This window comes from Camponotus floridanus, unplaced genomic scaffold, assembly GCF_003227725.1.
Source record: "Camponotus floridanus strain SB8 unplaced genomic scaffold, Cflo_v7.5 scaffold35, whole genome shotgun sequence".
NCBI classification, from domain to species: domain Eukaryota; kingdom Metazoa; phylum Arthropoda; class Insecta; order Hymenoptera; family Formicidae; genus Camponotus; species Camponotus floridanus.
In genome coordinates this window covers 1,267,675-1,293,092 of record NW_020229492.1, presented here as the reverse complement: position 1 = coordinate 1,293,092, position 25,418 = coordinate 1,267,675, and the positions used below count along the sequence as shown (strand labels likewise).

The following is a 25,418-nucleotide window of genomic DNA, read 5'->3' as shown; positions in this document are numbered from 1 at the left end:
AAATAAATTAGCCTATCATTATTCTTAAATCTAGTGCAAACAGCACTAATTTTTTTGATATACTTACAATTCCTACTTAGATTATGTTCAAGATTATGATCAAAACTAATATAATCCTAAAAATCCTGATTTTCATTTGTCCTTTCAACTATTTTACATGAATGTTGTGGACTTGTACCAGGCATTTCTTCGGTACGTTCATTCTCCAATGTATTTTCAATTTTTAAAAATTTGTGCACGGCATCTTTTTATAAGTGATAATTACACGGGATTATTTTATTTCGGCCTAAATAAATTTCGTAGTTTTTGTCATAAAAACATAATGCCAAAAATTTCATACAGCAATATATAAAGTCTCATGTAATGGTAATGCAATGTATTGTTGTCAATTGTAATGTTAAACAATTAATTAACACTACAATTGACAACAATATATTGTAACACATGTCTTTAATCGTATTTGATCTATTATATTTTAATCCACCATATTGATTTTTTCGGAAGATAGTTCATATTATCTGAAAGCAGACTTCTAGATAGGCGTCACTAACGCTGGTACAAATTCCAACAAAGGAGTTTACAGACTCTGGATTTAACACATTGGCACATTACAGTACTATAATATGAGGAATTATTTAAAATAATGTAAAATGTACCAGATATCTGCGAGATATAATTTAACGTTATCTATACAACGTTATTCTAACGTTATCTATCGTTATAAGACAGTTCATTATATTTTTATAATTTAATCGCGCTATCGCATTGAACTGAGGGGGAATCAAAAGATCATTCAAAACGTTCGCTTTTGTCAGTGTAATTATATTTAATTTGAAATATACGAATAATTAGAAAGAAAGAAATGCTATTTCTTTCTTGCGCTCCAACTGCGCTGTGTCTCTAAATTTGCGAATATTGAATTAATTTTTAATTATTATTATTCAAAATAATTTTCAATTTTATTCAAATTTAATTAATTAAAATTAATTTTATTTAATTTTTGTATGGATATTTAATATATTTTTTAGTATTATTTGTATGGATATTTAATATATTTTTTAGTGGAACAATGGAAAGTATTTTGTACACTAACTGATAAGTATTATCCTATTCTGAAAGTATGGGGATTACACGAATTTGCTGTGTCTATCCGTCATCCAGATGATCTGGAGGTAATAAAGAAATTTCTGACAAGATTTAATTCTTTATAGACATTACTTTAGCTAGAGATTACGGAATCTTGTATTTCACAAGAAGATTTTCGTTGAAAATAATCCTTAAAAACATAAAAAAGCTCAATACAGAACTTTATACAGTTTAGATTAAAGTATGAGATACAATTAATTAATTATTTGCATCTAAGATTGAATGCTATAATAAATAAATGTTTCTGGTGATTATAGAAGATATTAAGCAGCACTAAGCACATCGAGAAAAGTCGTTTATATAATATACTACATCCCTGGTTCGGCACAGGTCTCCTCACCAGTACAGGTACCATAATAATGTTAACATATAAAAACGTACAAACATTATTACAGTTTGTTATCGTGTATTGCGGGAATATTCTAGTCTAGCGGAAAGGATGATTTTTTTGCATATTTTGCAAATATTTGATATAGAAAATATGTCTGCAAGAAGATTTAGCTTGATTCACAAAATTGATAAAGTTATAGCACCTGGTAAGGAGCGATTTCCGCCGCGCGCTCAGCATTCCGGCTGCGATTTGGTTAGGTTCGGCTAATGAATTGCTGAAACGTTGTTTAGGAGAAACACAAAATAATAACTAAAGCTTTTTAAATGTACTGATTTGGATTTTTGCTCCAAAACATCATCATTCTGGGGCAAAGATTGAAGTGGCAACTTTTCTGGTAGTTCTTATCTTCAATGAAGGATTTATATTTTAAAAGTTATGAACTTAATGAGTGACTTTTGGTGACAGCATGCGGAGATGTACGCAAATTTTCGGAAGAAAACTCGCACGAAACAGCGTTCAACTGATTTCCTTAAAGATGAGAGACTAAATCGCAGGGAAGAGAGAACAGCGCAGTAAGACTTTTATATGCAGGAGGAAGGTTCCCTGCATGGCCCTACACTAGCTGATTGATCGTAAGTAAAATTATTTCTATGTAATCAATATGAAAAACTTTAAATACGTTATTTTATTTTTGCCTATCACATATCTTATGATATCTCATGATATCTCTAAAACCAGTTGATCAATTGAGTCGTATATGCATACATCTTCAGCATAAGTATAATTAAAACACCTCCCAAAATCAAATCAAAATATTTTTTTTTATTTTTAGAGCCTTTTTACAGTTTTTAAATTTTCAATATTTTTTTCATTTCGATATCTGCTATAGCCAAACTTATACTAATTAAGAATCTCTCTGGTTTTTTGTTTTAGATTTTAGAAGCAGAATAGCCAGAATCATAAGAGCCATGCCAGAACAGTCATCATAAGAATAAATTTTTTTATTACCTTATTCAATTTTGTGTATTACACTTATTTATAATTATTTTTTAGTAAAAAAATTTGGAAATGTACTTCAAGTACATATAAGTTTTTTGGATGCGGTGAGAAAATTCACATCCCAAAAAATTTACATCCCTAAAAACTTACTTAAAAAAATTTGAAAAAATAACATAAAAATTCAGCTTCTAGACTAGAACACTCTCTTAATACCCCCTTGTGTGAACATAACAATGCAAAGTAGAAGACAAATAATGAACTAAATAAATAAAAAAATAATAGGAATTGCTATACTGGTCGAAACATTAAAATTGTAAAAAATAATACTAAATAAATCCGGTCGGAGCAAACATTATTTTTTTAAGTAACGGAATTTTCATGTGACAAGTAAATTACGCATTGTACAAATAAACTCTATTTTAATAAGACTCACATCCAGTGTTGTAATAATTTTTCTCATTCGAAATACTTAATTATTTCGGTTGCACTAAAGTTTGCAATTTACCTTTATCACAAAAAATAAAATAACTACAATGAAATATTATAATTAGATTTAAATATTATCTTTTTTAAATGATGAATATATATAATATAACTTACATAACTTTATCGTTTTATAAAGTAATAGTAATATCGTTTTATAAATTAATAAATATCGTTTTATAAATTAATAAATTTAATATCGTTTAAATCGTATTAATAATTAAATATCGTTTTATAAAATAATAAATATCGTTTTATGAATTAATAAATTTAAAAGAAACCTGCAAATGGAATCATTTCGAGAGATAATTTTGCCGGATACACATATTCTCAATTAAATAGAAGTAATAGAGATGATCTCTCTATAAGATAATCCGGTAAACATTTTCAAAAGGAAATCATACATCATTACGTGACAGACATTTTTAATAAAATTTAGTATATTTTTTATTTATTAATCTATAAAGATTTAAATTTTGATTTACGATTTTATATTTTTTTATAATATTTTTGCTCATGTTTTATAATATTTTCGTAATTGACATTGATAAGAACCTGGATTAAGCCGAAACGTTTGTCGATCGATTTTCTATTTAAATTATTATAATTTAATGTAAATTATTGATAATAATTACATATTTTTTTATTTTTACGGTCGTACATGGGCGCTTTGTTTTTAGCCTTCTGCAATTTGTTTTTGAATGATATAAAGATTTAATTACAAAATAATATTTAAATTCTGGTTAATACTTTCAACACTTAGCGTAAAAATTTCATAAGAAAATACATTTAAAGAATTATAAAAAAATTTTGCGAAAGAAAAAAAATAAATGTAGAATAATATTGTTATTTAATAATATCCAATAAACAAACATTAAATTAATTGTAATAGAGACACTATAATATATATAATATAAGTCTTATATTCTATTATTTGTATTTTATCATATAATTTTATCTTGTTTTTGTTTCAGGCGTTAAATGGCAAACACGGCGAAAGATGTTAACACCTGCATTCCATTTTAATATATTAAATCAGTTTATTGATATCTTTATCAAGGAAGGTGATTGCATGACAAAATCTTTGAAGGATGTCGGAGGGACAGTTGTGAAGGATTTATTATCATTTATCAGTGAATATACGCTAAACGCAATATGCGGTAATATTCTAAATGATATTAATATGAATTCTATAACTTAAGAAAAGAATTTGTTTCTACACGAAGTATCACATGCACACCCACACACACACATACCGTGACGTAGACACACGCATGCACAATGGTACAATGCAAATAAATAATATTCGATTTTTTATTGTCAAAGCTATCAATGAAATATTCCCCGTAATAATCTTCGATCACGACACAGAGTATGCCAGAATTCGTGGACAAAATGCACAGCTTGACTGTGCGTGCCAGAAGAAATAACTTTTTTATTTAAAAATTTGTCCGCACACTACTTTTAAAATAAAAATAACTTTAAGCTAACGAATATGTGCTCTAGGCCAGATATATGCTCTCTAGCAATTGAATCAGATATGGCAGATATACGACATTATATTAGTAAGATTATAAAGTCAGATTTTAAAGATTATAAAGACATTATAAAGTCAGATTTTTCGCGCGTAGTAATGACGATTAATTAGTGATGTATCAATTTATAGAGAAAGGAATTTGGCGGACATAAGCAAACTCATCTGACTGTTTCATTTGAATGATTAATAGTGATTATTATTTTGAATTTGCGATTTTGAGTTCAATGAAGTAGATGAATTGAAAGTATATAATTCCCATACTTTCTATAAAAAATATTTTTTATTTATTTATATTTTCAACAAATATGTTTTGTTTAACAAATCTTTTTCTGTTCAAATTTAATGAAATTTCTTATAATTATGTACTTATAAATATATATGTATGTGTATCGCTAATCGTAAAAAATTTTCTAAAAAAAAAGAGTTTTGTTTTTATTTTCACGTGTAAGCGTACATCTTTTTATCTACATTAGATACGTTATTAAGTTCGTGTTCATTACTTGTGCACGGAAAACCCGATGTATTTGTCAATATCGTATGGCGTGCTTGAGGTTAGTTTGAGCTGTCCACTATTTTAAATTTACTTTTTAATTTTTTTAAACCTATACAGCAGATAGCTATATATTGCAGATTCACTGCAAAATGTTGCTGCACCATTGCTATGGGATTGCAGCAACGTTAAAATGTCGGCTTTTAGGAATATTGCAATGTAAGATTGTAGTAATGTTACGGTGCAATATGTATTTATAATATTAAAACGCGTTTTGGTACAAATGCAGACCGTTTTAAATTTCATAAATAAACTTCGAAAAGATTAAAAAAATGTCTAAGAAAAATAGGAAAAAAAATTTCCTTTTAAAAAAATTTCACACTTTTAAAAAATATTTATTAATGTTTTATATTAATAAATTTATTAATTATTATTATATATTTAGTAATTAGTTTTTATCTATAAATGTTTTCTTATTAAATTTTTATCTCTATAATATGCATACAATTATTTTACATATCTTCGACACCAGAATTTTAATACGTGCAATGAATTAATTATTTTTTATTTATCCATTTAGTAAAGAAAAATCTGTTTAATATTCTGAATCCTGAAACGAAGGATCCAGATTATTAAATAAATTATTTGTTCAATAATCTAGATCCCTTATTAGAATTCAGAATATTAAATAATTCAAGTCAATTTATTAGAAATTAAATCGATTCAATACAAGAAATATAATTACTGCATTAGTCTTTTGTAGACCTTATATCCACTTTAGACGAAAATTCGAATACGAGTTAGTTAAGTCTGGTGCCGTCGTAGTGGCAAGTAAAGAAACACATGTTATACATGTTCGTTATGTTAAAATCTTGCTGCAATATTGCCAAAGTAATATTACAAAATAATACCTCTGCAATATTTCTGCAGCATTACACTGCAATGTGCAATGTTGTAACATTGCAGCAATGTTGATACAAACTTCTGTGCTATATGAGAACCGTTGGAATCAAAATTATTCACATGTTATCTATTCTATTTATTTTATTTTCAATCGTTTTTTCAGTGATATCGTTTAGAATTATGTTCTTTTATTAAATAAATTGTATTCAAAATAGCGTTATTGAAATATGCATAGTTTTTATAAAATCTTTAATAATATCGTAAAACTCTGTGCGCGTACTCCTGTGATTTATGCGTAATTTAATTAATTGTTCCCGTTTAAAAAGTAGTATTTAAACGCACTTTTAGCAGAGGAAAAAGTTGTCTCTATTGGCATGGACAATCATATTGTGCATTTTATGTCCACGATTTCTCACGTGGACATAAAATCCCACGAAAACTCTGTATAATAAATATATTTTAGAAACTGCTATGGGCGTCTCTCTGGAAAAATTCGGATTCCAACATCAGTATCGAAATGCAATTCATGAAATAATCGAATTGATAGTTTATAGGTAATTCAATATATGACAGTATAATAAATAATTGTGTAAAATATTTAAGATCCTTTATTATAATGATATATCTATATATTTTAAAACCTATATATTTTTAAACTATATATTTCTTTCTTTTAAACTATATCGGTTTAGAGCATTTAGGCCTTGGTTGTATAATGATTTATTATTCTCATTATCACCACAAGGAAGAAAACAAAAAAATCTCTTGAAGATATTGCATGGATTTACAGAAAAAGTACATCATAAGTCATGTTATCTCAAGTCCTTCAAACACTTTTAAAAATTATAATAAATCTCGTGATAACATATTAATAACATATTATTACCATTTATAATGTAATACAATATGCTACTGCTATTTAATACAAAAATTAAATATAGTATTTGTGTATAGGTCATTGCGGAAAGAAAACTTTATCATGAACATACAGGTAATCGATACTTAAAGAATATTGGAGATAATAAAGAGACAGAGGCAGAAGATGTCGAAGTATTTGGAAGTATGTGAGAACTCAGAACTTCTAACTTAAATTCGACTTTACAATCTAAAATTATAAATTACATCTATTTACACTAAAATTATATCTATTTACACTTAAATTATAAATTATATCTATTTACACTAAATATATATTTATAATTACACGAAATGATGCAATACATGTTCACTATAAAAATAAATTATTACTATTTATAAGAAAGTTTAAATTTTAAACGAGAACAATGTTGTAGTTAAAGCGCGATATGCAAAAATGATGCTAATATGCCTTGCTTATTTCTAGTTAAAAAAAAACGGCTAGCCATGTTGGACCTTTTAATAGCGGCATCTCGAGAAAGTTCTTTAACTGATTTGGACATAAGAGAGGAAGTCGATACTTTCATGTTTGAAGTACGTATATGTAATATCTTTTTTTAATTTTTTGTACATATTATTTAAAACAATATGATGATCTGATTACAGGGTTATGATACTACAGCAATGGGTATAATGTTTGCTTTGTTATTATTAGCTGAACACAAAGATGTTCAGGTATACTTCAGTATCTTACAAAAACAAATATGAACAATATGTTTTGATTTATTACAAATTTATTTATATTTATGCATATAAAAATATTAAAAATATATTTTAATTATTATTATCGATGACATAGGAACGTGTGAGAGTTGAAGTTAATACCGTGATGCAAGAGAACGGAGGGAAACTTAACATGAAATCATTGCAAAATTTATCATATTTAGAAAGATGTTTAAAAGAAGCGTTACGTTTATATCCCAGCGTGTTTTTAATATTACGCAAAACTACGGAAGATGTAAAATTACGTAATTAATCACTTTGTGTCACATAACACGAAACATATAGTATCGAACGTAAAATTTAGTATAGTACATTACATTTTAAAAACAAAATATTATGTACATTTTATTTTTCTAAAAAATTATTATTTTTTAAATTTTGAACTTTTATTTTCAATTTTGAAATTTTTTAATACTTTTCAGATTCATATGTCGTACCTGCTGGAACAAACTTACATCTTAATATTTACGGAGTTCACAAAGATCCTAATTTTTGGCCAAATCCAGAAATATTTGATCCTGATAGATTCTTGCCCGAAAACATACGAAATCGTCATCCTTATTCCTACATACCATTCAGCGCAGGACCAAGAAATTGCATAGGTGAATTGGTTGGGATTTTTATTTTTCTTCATGCTAATAGTTTTTGAGAGACTTTGAATTTTGTATATTATTAGGTCAACGATTCGCTCTGTTGGAATTGAAGGCTATTATAGCTCCTTTGGTATACAATTTTTATTTGGAGCCCGTTAAGGATTTAAAGGATATTGAACTAAGGGCCGATATAATACTTCGTCCTTCTCATCCGGTTCATATGAGATTTATCCCCATCAAATGCAAATAGCCGTTTAAAACTATCGTAAATACTACATGAGTGTAAAATGTGTAAATTGCGAGAAAATCGCTATATATATTATATATATATGCAATTGTAAACAAAATACGCATTGTATATGAACATTATATTTAATTATAAAAATATGAAGATGGATATTGTTTGCATCTTTCTTAATACCCTCGATTCTGTTCTGGTTGAATATCCTGGTTAAACATTCGGCGGAGGTGTGCATAACCAGCGTAGATATAGTTGACACAAATTGCAATCCAAATCTTATAATCTACCCCGAAAATCACGACTCTCTATGCGCCATTGAACTTTATTATTCATTATTCAAGAAAGCTATTTTGAGAGTGAGAGGTAAAAAGCTCGAAAAGCAATGATAAATTTTAAAATTGACAAATTTGAAAATAAATACTAATTATCATTAGACTGTTTTAAAAATAACAATTAATTCTGACTAGGAACCTTAGCATCCCGTAGGTTCATTAGATATTTTGGACCTAGCGACTTCAAGAACCTTCGTAAAAACATAAATTTGTATTATTAATTTCATACAATTATATTAAAATTAATCGAAAAATTCATTTCTTTTGTTCTTTTTTTTTCTATAATTTTATAAGTGCAAATATACTTTATATAATAACTTTAATTGTAATATAATTATATTTATAATTTTTTGTGCTATGTATTCTAAATATATTTATATTCTGCTCTTTCAAATTCTTTTCATCTTACATAATACATGAGATTATCAATAAAATTTTTAACCAAGTTTCGATTAGTAAATGGATAATCTAATAAAAGTAAAATTTAAAACCAAAATGAATTTTTTGATCAATTTAATAATATACTAGTAAGTAAGAGAATTATAAATGAAACGGATATATATATGTACTATACATATATATATATATATATATATATATATATATATATATTATATATATATATATATATAAAAGTTGGAGCTGACCTTCGCGTGTCCTTCAGGTGGCTCTTCAAGATTAAACTAATGACACCATCTTATGTCCCCCTTGAAACCATACAACTTTTGTCTAAAACTTTTTTCAAAATAATCGACTCCAATCGAGATATTATCTTGTCTCAAGATAAATGCCCCACCCTGTATATATATATATATATATATATATATATATATATATATATATATACAGGGTGGGGCATTTATCTTGAGACAAGATAATATCTCGATTGGAGTCGATTATTTTGAAAAAAGTTTTAGACAAAAGTTGTATGGTTTCAAGGGGGACATAAGATGGTGTCATTAGTTTAATCTTGAAGAGCCACCTGAAGGACACGCGAAGGTCAGCTCCAACTTTTTAAATGGGATATCCTATATGCTTTTGCATATTCTTGTAGCTCATCTCAAGAGCTTTCCAAAACACTATAATTAAGTTAGTTTTCATTAAGTACTTTCCAAGTTATGAGGCTTGAATTCATTTTTTAATTTTATATAAACCGTAAAATATCTTGTAAAATATTCATTTTTCGATTATTTTACCTTAATACTTTTATGTACAAAATAATGAGAGGAATCAATTGGTGTAAAGAAAAGACAGTTATTTTTAAGAAAAAATATGTAATTGTTAATTGCAAATTACATTTTTTTTTTCGAAACAACTATGAGTTTTCTTTACACCAATTGATTCTTCTCATTATTTTGTACATAAAAGTATTAAGATAAAATAATCGAAAAATGAATATTTTACAAAATATTTTACGGTTTATGTAAAATTAAAAAATAAATTCAAGCCTCATAACTTGGAAAGTACTTAATGAAAACTAACTTAATTATAGTGTTTTGGAAAGCTCTTGAGATGAGCTACAAGAATATGCAAAAGCATATAGGGTATCCCATTTAAAAAGTTGGAGCTGACCTTCGCGTGTCCTTCAGGTGGCTCTTCAAGATCAAACTAATGACACCATCTTATGTCCCCCTTGAAACTATACAACTTTTGTCTAAAACTTTTTTCAAAATAATCGACTCCAATCGAGATATTATCTTGTCTCAAGATAAATGCCCCACCCTGTATATATATATATATATATATATATATATATATATATATATATATGTAAGGAAGTATACTTCCTTAGTATAATTTGTATTCTCCCGCCATCATGCGTGTTAATAATATAACTTCCACTTGTACAGTAGAATAGCAGAACAGCTTAGGTTAGTAAAATGATGGTGGAGATGAGAGAGAGAGAGAACAGTTAGACAGGTTACAGTCTACCATAAATAATAACTCATAATTTAAAATAACTGTAATTGAGGAGATGCTAAAAAACTAACATTGAATGTCGTTTCTTTGTTTTACAGGTAAGAATGTAAATATTGTAATTAGTAATTCCTATGTAATAAATCAACATAATCTTTGTTTTACAGAGAAACTTTTGCGTTAGTGTTATTGAGCCTTTCCCAACAATTATACATTATATATATATACTGTTTTCCAAAATTTTGGAAACAATAAAATATGTAGACCAATCGCAACACATACGGTTTGGCAATCCATACTTCGTCCAGCTTATTTGCAATTGCTATACCCATTAAAGTTGCGCAATGATTTGCGCTTATTTTATTTTTGTCTATTTTAGTGTTTATACCGTATTTCTAAACAAACCAAATTACAGCAATTGATTAAATATGTGTATATATTATAATCAATTAACGCGCAAAATGTACAGAGTATTTCACGAAACTCGAGAGAGAGAGTTTCACTAAAATACTCTCGGAAAAACGAGCGAAATTGTGAGTTTTATTCACTCTTTTTGTTACTTTTTATTGAAATGTGTTTCATGTAATAATACATACTACACAAGATCTTTCTGTAAAGCTTTTGGCCCGAAAATTCGTCTGTATCGGACCCGGACAAACGATTGTCACATCGATATGCTTAGAATAATCTAACATTAAGGATTTAAAATAATCCTGCAAATAATATAATGTTACTACCTATTTCTCTTAAAAATTTTCGCAAAATTATTCGTTCAACAAAATTATCGTATACGGCTTAAAAGTACTTACATGTAACGCATGTTTAATACCATTATAAGACCCTGACATAATTGCCGGAAAAAATCCCGCGGCGCTAGAGTTGATGACAATTTGGCCATAGCCTGTTTGTAAAAAATACTTAACTGTTAATCTACTTAAAGATATACAATGGACAATACATTCAATTCAAATATTTCTCTATCGACTGCTATTTGAATGTTTTCCCATTGCTGATTTCAATCCTTGTTGATTTCAACCAGCATTATTAACGAGTATATCCAACTGAAATGCATACCGTAGTAAGATTCTTTTTCGATCAAATAAAAAATAATAAGTATTAATTAATAAATAATAAATAGTAAATAAATAATAAATATTAATATAATAAAAAATGACAAATATACATAAAAGATTTGATCGAATTGCGCAAATCAACGTGATCGTAAATCATAAATACGTGAAACGTACTTTGCCAAATTTGTTGATTACATGTAGGAATGCTTCTTCGTGCGAGTAGTTAAGCAAATCGTCCAAATTAAGCACATCTAAAGGGTACACTTCCACATTATTGTCGTTTAAATATTTGTTTTCTGAAGAAAAGAGAGTGAAACGTTTATAAAAATCTCAGCATATTTTTATACAGTTTAATATTTAAAATTATATGAAGAAAAATCGTTTATTTATTGGAAAGAATGTGGTATTTTCCATATGCGCTTATTTTTAAATAAAAATACATAAAAGTACGTTAAAGAAAATGAGTCAGCAAAGAGTCGGCAATATTCGCGGTAACGGCTCAAATCTCCGTGTGTTGTTGTTTTGAACGCTCGATCTCGACTCTGTCAACCGTCCCCGCGGCCTCTCTCTCGATGCCTTCGCCGGCGATCTACTCGACTTCACGCAATCGAGTTATTAACGATCCATCTATGATAGCGGAAAATCTAAAAATCCCTACAATAATTACTAAGTCCGCAGTATATAGTAAAAGTACTGCACGAGCCAACCACGCTGCTCTGAAGAATTACACCGTAAAGCTGAGAGCGCATCATCTTGTTTCATAAAATATCGAGCTTTAAGGTAAGATTATAGAATATTAAAACAATGAATTGACAGATTTTGTTTTATCTTGTAGGATAGTAGGATAATAGGACAGTAAAATAATGGATTGATAGATTTTATTTCATCTTATATTGCAATTTGCCAGACTCTATCAAACGTCTTAGAAATATCAAGCAAGACTTCAGAATATTAACTTTTGCGTCAATTCCTTTATGGATTCGACTAACCAATTTACGTACTAAGGGGTGCATATAATTATATATTATATATATATATATATATATTATATATTATATATTATATATTATATATTATATAATTATATAGAATGAGAGAAAATAAAAAGATTGGGAAAGAATAAGAAGAAATATGAGAATATGAGAAAGAAACAGAGAACATTGTATAGAATAAGTAAATAAAAAAGAGGAAAGAGACGTGTAAAAATCAGAATGATTGAAAGAAAATGAAGGAAAATAAATTAAATTTAATCACAGGAAGATTAGTCAATTTTAAAATATTAATTACTTAATTTTAATATTATGTTATTAATTTTAATAATTATATAAATAATAATAATGGCTGTTCTTCCGAACACGATCGTGCTCCGATTTAAGTCAAATTGTAGATAGGTTCCTTTTAGGTATAAAAGAAGTATATGAGAAGAATTTTTGGCGACTCGAAAATTAAGGCACTTTTTATGCCCTTTTTCTTAAAAGTGAATATTACGTTTAGACAGTTTGCCTTAATTTTAGAGTCGCCAAAAATCCTTTTCGTATACTTCTTTTGTACCTAAAAGGAACCTATTTACAAAATTTGACTCAAATCGGAGCATGATCGTTTTCAGAAGAATCATTATAAATCATTATAAACAAACATCATTATAAACAAAAGACAATTGATAACCATTCATAACCATTGATGCATCGATAAAATAGTTATTTGATCTCTGATTGACTAAACAACCGCCCATGTTTTGTGAACATCGCTAATAGATTTTTACAATCGTAAATTATAAATTATGTTGCGATTTTTATTAGAGACAAAATCGCTTTGCATATGTGCTTGCAAGAGTGTGTAAATGTTGAAAAATGTCACAACTGGTATAGGATTATCATACTTCAGAAATGATTGCACTAATTTTATTCAAACTCAAAAGCCGCAACCGAAAAATTGCATCACTATTACAAAATATTGTTAAATTTTTGATTATGACTTTAGTTTCTGAAATATTTTAATCGGAAGTTTATTTATAAAAAAATCCCGGATAAACTACTTGATAATGCCTCGATATATCGAAAATAGTGACTCTCACGATCAGATCCAGTTTATTTATTGTTATGTATTTGACATCACGATATCACCGCGTCGGTTGATTAGTTTCTATGATTTTTACATATATCTTTATTATATAACATTTTTAATATTTCAAAACATTATAAATCAAGAATATAATTTTGTAATTCTTGTATTTCTAATAAACGTAATTTTCAAAAGTTATATAATTTTTATAGAAAAAAAGCAGACTTAAACAATATATACACTTATATACATATCTATGCACTATAAACACTTCAACAACAATTTTTCTGACGTGGAAGTGACATATTGTTTTATTATCATGTTGTTTTCAATTTCAATATCAATATCAACGCGCGCGCGAGCGTGTGTGTATGTGTCTCGATTAGTTCATGTCATTAAAGGATATTGATGTGTGCGTCTGTGTGTGTGCGTCTGTGTGTGTGTGTGTGTGTGTGTGTGTGTGTGTGTGTGTGTGTGTGTGTGTGTGTGTGTGTGTGTGTGTGTGTGTGTGTGTGTGTGTGTGTGTGTGTGTGTGTGTGTGTGTGTGTGTGTGTGTGTGTGTGTGTGTGTGTGGTGTGTGTGTGTGTGTGTGTGTGTGTGTGTGTGTGTGTGTGTGTGTGTGTGTGTGTGGTGTGTGTGTGTGTGTGTGTGTGTGTGTGTGTGTGTGTGTGTGTGTGTGTGTGTGTGTGTGTGTGTGTGTGTGTGTGTGTGTGTGTGTGTGTGTGTGTGTGTGTGTGTGTGTGTGTGTGTGTGTGTGTGTGTGTGTGTGTGTGTGTGTGTGTGTGTGTGTGTGTGGTGTGTGTGGTGTGTGTGTGTGTGTGTGTGTGTGTGTGTGTGTGTGTGGGTGGGTGCGCGCGCGCGCGCGTGCGCGTGTGTGTGCGTGCGTCTGTGTGTGTGCGTCTGTGTGTGTGCGTCTGTCTGTGTGTGTGTGTGTGTGTGTGTGTGTGTGTGTGTGTGTGTGTGTGTGTGTGTGTGTGTGTGTGTGTGTGTGTGTGTGTGTGTGTGTGTGTGTGTGTGTGTGTGTGTGTGTGTGTGTGTGTGTGTGTGTGTCTCTAACCTATTCAGACCCTATGTACACAATTATGCACAAAAACATAACATAACATAACAATACCATAAAAAATTTAGGTCTGAATGGCTTAAGCAATGTGGAATTATTCAACCGTCGGTATGTCAAGACATACACTTCTGATTATTAATATTATTAAGCACAAAACAAAATGTTTCACCTATCCGTTGTTCATGAATGTATTGAGGGAAAGATACATGTACATTTCGATCAAAATTTCTCGTTTATATAGAATCGTATACAATTATGTATGATTGTATCTGAACTATATTTGACCATTTACTTATACATATTTATATATGACGCAAGACTTACATATAATTATATATTAAACTAATAAAAATCCATGTATAATTATACATAAAACATTGTGAACATTATATATAATTATGCAAAATGCGCACTTATATATAATTATATGTAAGAGTTATTGCACTTATATATAAATATATATAATGTCTTGTACTTTATTATTTATAATTATACATATTTTTGCACAATTATATATAGTTTTGTACAATTATATTCAATTCTGCATGCATATACATGAAAAACTTTTTACCGGGTATGCCCATGAGCTGATGAACGGCTATAAGTATAAGTGAGATTTACATTATTAGTTCGAGAAGATTTGTTTTACTGACATGTGTATCTGCTTGAACAGATTTGCAATTGCATTTTAAACATTCGAGTGTTTTATTTGACCGTTTTATTCGAAAATTTATCAGGTAATATATAAAATAAAATTTTATACTACTATTGTAAAATCCCAACAATGATTAATGATAATATAATTATTTTAAGAGCATGATTTTTATATAAATATTTAATAAATTTTTGAAATATCACAAGCTGTCAGTTTTGTACGATTTTTATATTTTGTTACAATTTTATTAAATATATATTATAACAAAAGTATTTTTACAGAAATATGTTTAACAATTAGATACACAACAAAACAGAAAGAGAAATTCTTTTAAGAAATCACGATAATTATACAAATTGTATAGTATATGAAAACACAATATAATGAAATAATGACTTTAATAAAAATCATATAAACATTAATAAAATAATTTTTTGTTTTGATACAATTTGCGAATGCTAAATTAAATAGATTTGGTTTATAACAAAAAACTCTGTTTATAAAATAATAAAAGTATATTTATAGATCTAAGATACTTTCGAACAAATGTTTGCATACAAATAAATTTTAAGTGAATATTGTAACGTAATTGTTTAAGATTTTTATACATTTATACAGCTATAGATTAAATAAAATTATAATTAAAATACTAATGCTAAAAACAATGTATAAATGTTTGCGACAAGATTTAATATAAGAATTGATATAAGGGAAACTCCTGAGATAAGAAATACTCGCCCTAATTAATGATTTGCAATAAGTTCTCGAAATTTTATCTTTTACAATAAAAAGCAATTGCAAGTAATGGTCGAAAAATTTTAAATATTTTTATTGTATTCATAGATACTTTATAACGTAAATAATGAACAAATTTATCATATTGTTTCATGAATCTTTTAGTTAATCGTAAAAGTTAATTATAAAAAAAATGTATGATTTATTCCGCATTTCAGTGATCTTACTATTATTCTTTCTCTCTTTATGTCTCTTTCTACTTAGGATTAACATTTAGAATAACAAGATAATTATCAACTTTGTCGGAGAATTAATTTGTGACATGTGTGAAGAATCAAAAAAACAATAAACAGAAGAAGCTTAATTTGACAGTTAAAAATATCAACGTTAAGGAACAATGTTTATAAATATATTGTTATTATATCGATTCATATTTATTATATCGATATATTATTATTACGTACATTATGGAAGAAAAGGACGATTTCTTCATCTTTTACCGGGACCTCCGAGCGTTCCGATTTTTGGTCACGCATTCCTAGCCCAAGTTTCAGCAGGCAAGTACAACATTTCTACTCTATTTACGTTAATTGACAAATGACTCGTCATTCATGCATATATTCAAGCAAAAATATTAAATTTATAAATCTTTTGCTCTAAATGTATACCAAGATTATTACATGCAGATTACATATCTGAGCATTTCTTTTTGGAATAACCATTTGTTATTAATTTTTTTTATTATTTGTCTGTTTCCAAGATTAAAATGCGTTAATATGAAAAATAACAATAAAATTAGTCTCATTAAAATTTTTGAATCGATAATTAAAGATTAAATCAAAATTAACAACTTAGAGACACCCCGTGTAGAAAATTTTTAGGGCTAGTATGAAACTATTGGTTAGTATGAACCTATTAGAATTTATAGGGCTACATGAAACTATTGGCCCTGATAAGGATAATATAGGGATGCCATAGAAAAGGTTATCCTATCATCATTAATATGGGGCCTTATTAAATATTATTAAGGACATATAATAAAAAAACTAATAATTGTCCGATGTTTAATTTATAGTTTAATTTAAGGTTTCATTAAATTATTTAAAGGTTTTATTAAATTATTTTATTAAATAATTTTGAAACTCAAACTTTAATAAAAATAAATAAAAAGGCCCTTATAAAGATTTTTTAACTGCGCCGCATTTTTAAAATGAAGAATTCATGTAATACTAATTTATAAAAAATTCAAAAGAAGTTAATAATATTACATTAATAATAACATTAATGTACAATGAATTCAATTAACAAAGAATTTCTAAAAACTAAAAATTCTCTAAAATAAATTCTCTAAAAATTTTAAAAAACTTACTTATTTCATACCTTTCATTATAAAAAATAAAAAAAATTTTTAAATACATAGATATACAGGGTGTCCGTCAATTTTTGACCTTAACGAAAGAAGGAAGTAGATTGGCCATTTGTTACAAGCCATGTAGGGTCCAAGTTTTCTTTCTAGTAGGGAATTAATTAATTTTAAGGCATATTAATCAGGTCCTTTTTAAAACCTTATTACTTTTTCTACAAGAGACGGCACAGTAATTAGAGCTCAAGAAAGAGACAACACTTCCTTTCTTTTGATTATATATTTTAAAATAAATTTAATTAAATAATAATAAATTACAACATTATATTTTAAAATAAATTTAATTAAATAATAATAAATTACAACATTAACAAAAATGAATATTTCAGATAATCTTTTAGAATTTAACACGTTGGCACATTACATGCGTTTTAATCTACGAGTCAAGGGCAAATATTTTTATAATTCAATGCGATACACACTTATAGAACACTTTGTAATGCATATTGTTAACATTGCGCTGAAGAGGGATCAAAAGCGTTCGCTTTTTGTTATTATAATGTGTTTTTTAATAAACTAATATTGAAAAAAGATAGAAGTGTTCTTGCTTCTTTACGCTCCAACCGCGCATTAATTCTTATGCCAATTTCTTTTTGATTTTAATTACTAGTTATAAACATGACTCATCAGATTCTAGCTTTTTACAAATTGATAATGATATGTTGTTGTGTATCTCTCATGTTGACTTGAGATTCAATGATGATATTGAACATATTTCTTTCAATTTGCTATTTTATTACAGATATGTGGATGATATAGCTCAGACGATTCCCTCTTCCATCAATAGGATCTTGGATATTTTTAACTCTTTTCATCCGAGATTTCAATGGAGGAAGGAATAATAAATTTAATTTCTTTTATGTTACGATAGTCGCGAACAATAATTTAATTGAATTTGAGATCATAAACCCACTTTTTCTGGGAGATATCTAAATTATAAATCGAATCACTATGTTATAAGAGAAAAATAATTGTAAAATTGATGGATCGTGCATTTTTATTGTCATATTCCAGCAGGGCCGGTTCTAACCTGAGCGGGACCGGGTATGATATAAAATGTTGGACATAAAACTTTTATATTATCTTTCACATTGAAATCTATTTTATATATTTATTTTTCACTAAAAATAAAAAAGATATATTATTTTATAAATATAGAAATAGTTATTTTTGTATTACATATTTAAAAATAAAAAACTCTTGACTTTTTGCTTTGGGATATAAAAAAAATTTCATACAATAATATGTAAACTTAAATATAATAAAAATTATATGTAAATTTAAACATGTATTTTTCTCGCTTTTGCTGCGGCAAAGACAATTACGTTATTAAAATCAGTCTCATGAGATATGTCATTTTCGACATCATTGCTATACCCGATAGTCTTTCATGCGATATACAAGAACGAAGATAGTTTTTAATTAATTTTAATTTTGAAAAACTCCTTTCTAAAAAAGCAATCGTTACAGGTAAAGTTAGCAATATACGAAGTGCTATATATATATATTTGGATAAACTGAACTGAGTTTGGTTCTAAACAGGTATTTTAATATATCAAACAGACAATTTTGTTCATTATCAGGAATTATATAAATTAATGATCTTAATTTTTCCAATAGTTCTAATCCACTTATATCAAAGTCACCTTCATCTTGTAATATAATGTACAGGTCGTTACAGTTCTTTTTCAGTATTTCCTTAGATAAATTTTTAATATTACAAAAACTATATAAAAACCCAAAATTGTCTCTAAAATTCTGATATAGTTTGAATCAATAACAAAGTTCAATAAACGATTGTATGGCCTTGTTAATAATTAAAAAGAAATATTCCATGCAAATTTCTCCTTGTCTGGGGCTATTATTTCATCAGCACATTTATAATCAAACGTTTTGTAACAGCAATCCTTTTTTGAGAAAAATAAGGTATTATGCTACTCTCTGCTGCAATATTTTTTGCAATTCGCACACTTTCGTAATCATTAGTTCTAAAAGTTAATAGTCTGTTGAATAGAGCCTCTAGAAATAATATTGCGACATCCATTTGCATAATTTGTTGCACCAATTTACTCACTCTGTTCACTTCTACGAATAATTCGTACCATATAACGGTTAATAATATAAATTGATAAGATTTAATTTCTTTCAACAAAGATTGTGTTTTACTAGCAATTTTTGAGTCTTCAGGCTCGCACGCTTAAAATTTCTTCAAATGTTTTTATAAGTTCTTTAACTTGGAACCGTACAGCTTTTACATTTTCTGTCCGACATTCCCATCTAGTTTCAGATCATGATTTCGGTGTAAACTTTAAATATTTTTCGCAATATCGTACCTATAGTTAGAAGCTGACAGAAAAGTATATATGCGTTGAATAACTCCAAAAAATGTAATAGCCTTGGAAGAAACACTAGCAATATCGAAAAGTACGAGATTTAAATTATGGCAACCACATGGAGTGAAAAATGCTCCTTGATTTTCTCATAATATTTGTGCCTGAACATCAGATCTGTGTCCTTTCATATTTGCCCGGTTGTCATATCCTTGTCCTCTACAATTTTTTAAATCAAGCCCAAGATCTGTTAGATGTTTGATTTTAAGGTTTGTGTTAATCTCAATCCGCTACTGTCTTTGACAACCAAAAAACCTGTAAAACTTTGATAAATTTGTACTTCGTCTTCATGTGCATAAACGTATTATGCAGGATAGTTGCTCCTCATAGGAAGTATCAGGTGTGCAAGGAGAATTAAAAAATATTTGGCAGCCCTCACACGATCAGTCGCTGTATTACTAATTTAATTTCCCATCAATGATATTAATTCATTCTGTATATCTTTGCTGAGATAATAAACTTTATTTTTTACTTCATTGACATGTTCCATCAAAACAGGATCGTACCGAGACATAAGTTCAATTAATCCTAAGAAATTCCCATTATTTTTTGTGAAAAGCACGTCAGACAAACCTCTTAAGGTCATATTACGCTCGGATAGGTATTGGATAATAGATATTATTCTTTCTAAAATATTCCTGCATTTTTGTTTTTCTTGGATAAATAATTTTTCAAACACGTGAATAATATTATTTTTGTTTGTAAGCTTTTGCATGCGTCATTCCACATATCCATCGATTTAAAATGTATTTTAAACAATTCATGCTGCTTTAATCTCTCTGATGTGTGCTATCACTCATTAAAACCATTGGTTTCAAGTTGACCTAAACCAGTTCGAAATAACTTGCATGGGAAATAAAAAATACGATTTTTTTGTTTATAAATATATTAACCATGCCCTATCAATTAGTTCTCCATTGCTTATTTTTCTGTTATAATATATTATATTCTGATATAATACAATATATCATTTTTCTGTTATAATATATTTTACAAAAGGATCTGTTTTTGTCATCTTTTGGATAGTAATGTAGGTAATGTCTTTCAAGGCCTTTTTCTCTTAAAATTGTTTTCTGAGATTGAGTTAGACATAATGGCCAGACACCTATATCTTTAAGTTTTTTATAATCGACAGCACTTGTACTTTCCTTCTCAGTGTTTATTGTGTTCTTAAAACAAAAATTTATATAACACGTGTGTGAAAGAAAGTTAATATATGAATAATGAATAAATAAATAAATTAGCCTATCATTATTCTTAAATCTAGTGCAAACAGCACTAATTTTTTTGATATACTTACAGTTCCTACTTAAATTATGTTCAAGATTATGATCAAAACTAATATAATCCTGAAAATCCTGATTTTCATTTGTCTTTTTAACTATTTTACATGAATGTAGTGGACTTGTACCAGGCATTTCTTCGGTACGTTCATTCTCTAATGTAATTTCAATGTTTAAAAATTTGTGCATGGCATCTTTTTATAAGCGATAATTACACGAGATTATTTTATTTCGGCCTAGATAAATTTCGTAGTTTTTGTCATAAAAACATAATGCCAAAAATTTCATGCAGCAATATATAAAGTTTCATGTAATGGTAATGCAATGTATTGTTGTCAATTGTAGTGTTAAACAATTAATTAACACTACAATTGACAATAATATATTGTAACACATGTCTTTAATCGTATTTGATCTATGGTATTTTAATCCACTACATTGATTTTTTCGGAAGATAGTTCGTATTATCTGAAAGCAGATTTCTAGATAGACGTTATTAACGCTGGTACAAATTCCAACAAAGGAGTTTACAGACTCTGGATTTAACACATTGGCACATTACAGTACTATAATATGAGGAATTATTTAAAATAATTATGTAAAATGTACCAGATATCTGCGAGATATAATTTAACGTTATCTACACAACGTTATTCTAACGTTATCTATCGTTATAAGACAGTTCGTTATATTTTTATAATTTAATGCGTTATTGCATTGAACTGAGGGGGGGATCAAAAGATCATTCAAAACGTCCGCTTCTGTCAGTGTAATAATATTTAATTTGAAATATACGAATAATTAGAAGGAAAGAAATGCTATTTCTTTTTTGCTCTCCAACTACTGCGCTGTGTCTTTAAATTTGCCAATATTGAATTAATTTTTAATTATTATTATTCAAAATAATTTTCAATCTTATTCAAATTTAATTAATTATGATTTATTTTATTTAATTTTTGTATGGATATTTAATATATTTTTTAGTATTATTTGTATGGATATTTAATATAATTTTTAGTGGAACAATGGAAATTCACACTATGTACACTATTTGATAAGTATTATCCTATTATAAAAGTATAGGGATTACACGAATTTGTTGTGTTTATCCGTCATTCAGATGATGTAATAAGGAAATAAAGAAGGTAATAAAGAAATTTCTGACAAGATTTAATTCTTTATAGACATTACTTTAGCTAGAGATTACGGAATCTTGTATCTTGTCACAAGAAGATTTTCGTTGAAAATATTCTTAAAATATTCCTTAAAAATATAAAAAAGATCAATACAGAACTCTATACAGATTAGATTAAAATGTGAGATACAATTAGTAAATTATTTGTGCAGTTGAGATTGAATGCTACTAAATAGATGTTTTCGATGATTTTAGAAAATACTAAACAGCACTAAGCACATTGATAAATGTCGTGCATATAATATACTACATCCCTAGTTCGGCGCAGGTTTCCTCACTAGTACAGGTACCATAATAATGTTAACATATAAAAACGTACAAACATTATTACAGTTTGTTATCGTGTATTGCGAGAGTATTCTAGTCTAGCGGAAACAAAGATTTCTTTTTGCATATTTTGCAAATATTTGGTATGGAAAATATGTCTGCAAGAAGATTTAGCTCGATTCACAAAATTGATATAGTTATAGCATCTGGTAAGGAGCGATTTCCGTCGCGCGCTCAGCATTCCGGCTGCGTGGTGCACAATAGAGCATTGTGTCGGCATTTATATTTTGGTTAGGTTCGGCTAATGAATTGCTGGAACGTTGTTTAGGAGAAACACAAAATAATAACTAAAGCTTTTTAAACGTACTAATTTGGATTTTTGCTCCAAAACATCTTCATTCTGGGGCAAAGATTGAAGTGGTAACTTTTCTGGTAGTTATTATCTTCAATGAAGGATTTATATTTTGAAAGTTATGAACTTAATGAGTAACTTTTTTGGTCATAGCATGCGGAGATGTACGCAAATTTTCGGAAGAATACTCGCACGAAACGGCGTTCAACTGATTTCCTTAAAGATGAGAGATTAAATCGCAGGGAAGAGAGAACAGCGCAGTAAGACTTTTATAAGCAGGAAGAAGGCCTCCTGCATGGCCCTGCACTAGCTGATTGATCGTAAGTAAAATTATTTCTATGTAATCAATGTGAAAAACATTAAATACGTTATTTTATTTTTGCCCCTCACATATCTTATGATATCTTATGATATCTCTAAAACCAGTTGATCAATTGAGTCGTATATGCATACATCTTCAGCATAAGTATAATTAAAGCACCTCCCAAAATCAAATCAAAATATTTTTTTTATTTTTTTAGAGCCTTTTTACAGTTTTTAAAATTTCAATATTTTTTTCATTTCAATATCTGCTATAGCCAAACTCATACTAATTAAGAATCTCTCTGGTTTTTTGTTTTAGATTTTAGAAGCAGAATAGCAAGAATCATAAGAGCCATACCAGAACAGCCATCATAAGAATAAATTTTTTTTTATTACGTTATTCAATTTTGTGTATTACATTTGTTTATAATTAGTTTTTAGTAAAAAAATTTGAAAATATACTTCAAGTATATATAAGTTTTTGGGATGCGGTGAGAAAAACCACATCCCAAAAAACTTACTTAAAAAAATTTGAAAAAATAACATATAAAAATTCAGCTTCTAGACTAGAACACTCTCTTAGCACCCCCTTGTGTGAACATAACAACGCAAAGTAGAAGACAAATAATAAACTAAATAAATAAAAAAATAATAGGAATTGCTATACTGGTCGAAACATTAAAATTGTAAAAAATAATAATAAATAAATCCGGTCGGAGCAAACATTATTTTTTTAAGTAACGGAATTTTCATGTGACAAGTAAATTACGCATTGTACAAATGAACTCTATTTTAATAAGACTCACATCCTGTGTTGTAATAATTTTTCTCATTCGAAATACTTAATTATTTCGGTTGCACTAAAGTTTGCAATTTGCTTTATCACAAAAAATAAAATAACTACAATGAAATATTATAATTAGATTTAAATATTATCTTTTTTAAATGATGAATGTATATAATATAATTTATATAACTTTATCGTTTTATAAATTAATAAATATCGTTTTATGAATTAATAAATTTAAAAGAAATCTGCAAATGGGATTATTTCGAGAGATAATTTTGCCGGATACACATATTCTCAATTAAATAGAAGTAATAGATATGATCTCTCTATAAGATATTCCTGTTAAAATTTTCAAAAGTAAACCATACATCATTACGTAACAGACAATTTTAATAAAATTTAGTATATTTTTTATTTAACAATCTATAAAGATTTAAATGTTAATTTACGATTTTATATTTTTTTATAATATTTTTGTTCATGTTTTATAATATTTTTGTAATGACATTGATAAAAACCTGGATTAAGCCGAAACGTTTGTCGATCGATTTTCTATTTGATTTATTATAATTTAATGTAAATTGTTGATAATAATTACATATTTTTTTATTTTTACGCTCGTACATGGGCGCTTGGTTTTTAGCCTTCTGCAATTTGTTTTTGATTGATATAAAGATTTAATTACAAAATAATAATTAAATTCAAGTTAATACTTTCAACACTTAGCGTAGAAATTTCATAAAAAAATACATTTAAAGTATTATAAAAGATTTTTGCGATACAAAAAAAAATAAATGTAGAATAATATTGTTATTTAATAATATCCAATAAACAAGCATTAAATTAATTGTAAGAGAGACACTATAATATGTATAATATAAATCTTATATTCTATTATTTGTATTTTATCGCATAATTTTATCTTGTTTTTGTTTCAGGCATTAAATGGCAAACACGGCGAAAAATGTTAACTCCTGCATTCCATTTCAATATATTAAATCAGTTTGTTGATATCTTGATCAAGGAAGGTGATTGCATGACAAAATCTTTGAAGGATGTCGGAGGGACAGTTGTGAAGGATTTATTACCATTTATCAGTGAATATACGCTAAACGCAATATGCGATAATATTCTAAATGATATTGATATGAATTCTATAACTTAAGAAAAGAATTTGTTTCTACACGAAGTATCACATGCATATACACACACACACACACA

General features: G+C 27.7%; 2 long non-coding RNA genes and 2 pseudogenes across 2 annotated transcripts; 3 read left to right on the top strand and 1 right to left on the bottom strand.

The window, feature by feature from the left end:
* Positions 1-1,046: 1,046 nt before the first annotated feature.
* Positions 1,047-8,517, top strand: LOC112638683 (annotated as a pseudogene).
* Positions 1,504-2,974, top strand: LOC112638692. The gene is made up of 3 exons (XR_003123124.1): positions 1,504-1,871; positions 1,943-2,109; positions 2,411-2,974. It is a non-coding gene; the product is annotated as an uncharacterized LOC112638692 (long non-coding RNA).
* A 1,965-nt stretch (positions 8,518-10,482) lies between the features above and the next one.
* LOC112638682 lies at positions 10,483-12,435 on the bottom strand (annotated as a pseudogene).
* Positions 12,436-15,426: 2,991 nt separating this feature from the next.
* LOC112638690 lies at positions 15,427-16,723 on the top strand. The gene is made up of 2 exons (XR_003123122.1): positions 15,427-15,541; positions 16,459-16,723. It is a non-coding gene; the product is annotated as an uncharacterized LOC112638690 (long non-coding RNA).
* The last annotated feature ends 8,695 nt before the right edge of the window (positions 16,724-25,418 follow it).